Here is a 4,335-nt window from a genome sequence, read left to right as displayed (position 1 = left end):
TCATATTCACATTCATGTCTTTACAACTTCGTTGATAATGATTCGAGTCCACTTGTAGCTTGCTACCTACTTTGATCTTCCTGTAGCTTTTGAATGTTTTCTTCTTTGATTTTATACTTTTTCTATGCTATTATTGATCAACTCTATTAGTCCCATCTCTAAGAGGTACACCAAGGTCAATAACTCTCATGGGAGCCTACAGTTATGTCCACATACTTGTTAGAGATAGGATGATACACAAGAAACAAACATGTTAATAATAAAGCATTTGATGTGATTGTTTGCTTATGCTTCTATTGGTAGATGTTATTATTTTGTGGAGATGCATAGCATGATAAGACTATGAATGTTGAGGTGAGGTGAGACACTGTCATTGTTTAGATCCATTGGATCTAACATATTTCCTCTTATCTTGCAGGATTTGGAGGCTTGGAGGGAATGTGGTACGAGGCAATGTACAAGCAAGAGTGGATACATGTAATGTAACCAATCATTATAGGTAATGATTGGTGCCCTATGACCCTTCCTTCTCTATTCTCTTCTTTCATGTTATTTACTTTCATAGAATAGAAACATGTATCAGTAGACTAGGGGCTACTCTTGTAGTCAGTTGTGTGAGAAGTTTTACTTTCAACATTTCTTTCATTTAATTTTGTAAATATCAATTGTATCTATCATAATGAATAATAGAAGGGCATTTTCATCTATTCTTTCAATATGAATAAAAATGTTTTGGCAATTTGGACATAAGCTAAAAGTAAAAAAAGGTGTACTTAACTTTCATTCGAGCTTTTCAGATTTAACACGTGTTAATATTAAGTAACATAGATCAAAACACTAAAAGGAATCCAACATAGGTTGCATAATAATAATACTTAATAAAAGAATTAATTATTATATGCCTAAAGTTTAGCTTAAGTAATTAGATGATATCTAATCACTCTAACAATTATAATATATTTTGATTTTACATTGAATCTATTCTATTTTAATTGTTAACCTTGATTTACTTTTAGTTCGATTTGAATTATTTATTTATTACCTTAATAAAGTAAATGAAAAATACCCACTTGAATTTCACCACATCTTTCGATGGTGGACATGCTCAACTAAAGATGACATTTGCAATCTTCTCTGTTTCAATGGAGAAAATGCTTTGATACCATTTGGAGTACTATAACAAAACCCAAGATTGCCCATTTTGCTTGGTGCCTTGCCTTCCACGGTCTTAGGACTTCGACTCAAGCATATTGAGGTTCCAGATCCCAAAAGCCCTTTTTTTGGACAACCAGAGTCTTTCTTGCATATCTTTTGGTTTTGTAGGCGTGCCCAAAATTATTGGAACTGGATTCATGATATTTTCAAGCCATTCAGGCTTGAACTCTTTTCTTGGCACACGATTTTGTTAGGTGATTCCCCTAGAATCACTTAGAAATTCACCCAGATTTGGCATACTTTCAGGATGGAAATTTGGTTTACTCTGTGGAAAGATAGGAATGTTGTTCTTTTCACACATAGTTTTTTGGATATCAATATTGCCATGTACACTAAGGCGTGCATTTTTAATAATGTAATTAAGCAGATTCAAGTGCAAGCTAACAAAGTTGCCCTTGATGTAGCTCACTTGCAGGAGCTATTGAGCCATTGGGGCAATGCCCCCTGCACTATTCCTAGAGTTCCTCCTGATGCCTCGATAAAAACCTTGATGCCTCATGGTTGCCATTCGCAGTGCCATTCCTCAGGTCACCACTTGCACACCCCGCACTCCCAAGCTTCTTGCCACCTCTCTCCCAGCGGTGGCGATGGTGGATGGAGGCACCACTCAGCTTCCCCGCCCCATGGTGGCTCTGGTTGGTCCCCGACTCCTCCTCCTGGTGCACTCTGTGCTTTCTAAGAAATGGCCTCACCTGGATCTGGATATTTCTCCTCCTCGGCCATAAATAAAAAATGCGAAGGCTACCACTGATCCTCTTGCTGCTACTATTGATGATGGCTAGATTGTTCCCAGCTCGCCCCCTAATCCCAAAGATGATTGAGGCTTCCATGACAGAGATGAACCACCACCCTCGACTGGCACTGCTTTGGCCGCTTGAGGTTGCCTTATATATATATATATTTGATTCCAATTGTAGTTGTGTGTTTTTATTCTAGTTGCAGCCATGTGAACTTATTCACAGGGTGATCTTGTGTCCCTCGACCCTTTTTTGTGAATTGTTTTCTTAGTATATTTTTATTAAAGGACTATTCATCAAAAAGTAAATGAAAAATAGGTAAATGATTGATCTATCTATAGTTAATATATGTAAACTTATGATTTGATATTTAGAGAGAGAGAGAGAGAGAGAGAGAGAGAGAGAGAGAGAGAGAGAGAGAGAGAGAGATCCCCACTTTAGCACAATCAAAGAGAAAGTGGATAACATTATGCATATTCTATGATCCTAGAAAGCAATGACAACTATCCAATAATTTTTTCGCACATAATTTTATTACTTTTTAAATTTTGGTCAAAGTGTCACCTATTATATTAAAGTTGACAATATGGTATGTCTGATTGCTCTCTACATAGTGTAGATTGCATATTGTGAAATTTTATGATTTCTTACTAAAAACAAATAATGAGTGGAATTCTTTCTAATCGATGTATCACTAGGGACATCAGATAGAATAAAATCAAGTTTCCCAAAATCTTTTTAGTAGTAATCTATGTTACCTTATACATTTAAAATTAACACCAATACAAATCTAGGATGATAGCAATGGACCATTTTTTTAGTACAATGAAATTGTAACTGAACAACTCTTAGAAAAATATTTTTTATATACAAATGAAATATCGTACATTGCATATACTTTATTTCACACCTCTTGAACATTCTTATTGCACACTAAGGGCCTGTTTACTTGGAAGAATTGCCGAATGCGACATTCATCTATGTTGGAATAAACTCTCTTCTGGTATTCGTGCATTCTTAAAATAAGTCTTGGAATATCATTTGGACGTGTTTGGTTGACTTGGAAGAGGAGCCGAAAGATGCATATTCTATATTTGGTTGCAACAATTGAAACATGAATTGGAATAAGTTTTGTTTTAAAATTTCAATAATTAATTTTTTTAGTTTTGTAATATTTTTAATAAACAAGATTTTTTATTTATAAAAATTGACTTTTCAATTAATTTTTTAAAAGCCAGATTATTTTAATTAACTTTTATTTTATTTTTAAAATTGACCTTATAAGTGAAAGATATACCACAAGCTCTGAAATTCATTGAAATTCAAAGGACATATTATATTATATTTTATAAATTTAATTCTAAATTAAATCAAATTATTTTAATGAGTATAAGATCAAAACTAAAATCATTTTATTTTTAAATATATTAAAGAAAATAAAAAATACAAATAAGTCAAGATCATTCATATGATATTTAAATGATCTTTCAACATAGTTTTAATTATAAGACTAAACACAAGATTTATTTGTAAAGATAATTTTATGAAAGTTTGGAAAATATATCAAATGATATTAGTCTTTTTTTGTCATTTTAAAACACACATATTAAATATTAAATAATGTTGAACACACATATTACGATATCTTACATTAGATGATCCTTGCCTCCTTCTCTTCTGCTGTCTTGCTATTTATATAATACTTTGAGTTCGTGGTGAGGTTAGGCCTCTTTTTTTTGATATTCTCAAGGATCTTTTTTGTTTTTGATCTACCTACACTTAATATAAAAAAATTAAAATAATGTTGACCTAGTTTATATCTTATGATGAACTAGAAAATAGTTTAAAAATGCATTTGAGTGGCAAAATACAATCAAATGTCAAAGTCACCTTCCGGACAACCCACCAAATTGGGTTTATTAAAAACATATTTTTATTCTACCTTATTTTAGGAATTCCGCTATGTTCATTTTAGGATCAAATTAAGATAGATGAGTTCTACTTGAGAAATGCAGGTATTTGGATTTTCTCTTGCTCAATTCGTGCAACAAAGGGGCTAAGGTGCCCTTCATAGTCATAATATATATGAATGGTGATGGGAAAGATCGTGCTAAGAACTTGCACAGTTGGAATAGGTCGTATGAGGAAATTACGAGGCACATGACATTTTATTTCAACCGTACATTTAAAAAAGTTCAATATCGTTAAGAAGTTATTTATTTTGCTTCTGCCAAGCCAGTGTAGATCAACGGTTATTTGGAGGAATCTCGTGGACAAAATATGGATCGGACGGTCTTCATGGCTTCAGAAATTGGCTGACAAAACCCTCTCCTAGGGTTTCGGAATCCGCTGCTTGTAATCGATAGGACGAGAAAAAAAACAT

Source organism: Cupressus sempervirens, chromosome 6, assembly GCF_028749045.1.
Source record: "Cupressus sempervirens isolate cs-2001-9-10 chromosome 6, ASM2874904v1, whole genome shotgun sequence".
NCBI lineage: Eukaryota > Viridiplantae > Streptophyta > Pinopsida > Cupressales > Cupressaceae > Cupressus > Cupressus sempervirens.
This window is presented reverse-complemented; position numbering follows the sequence as displayed.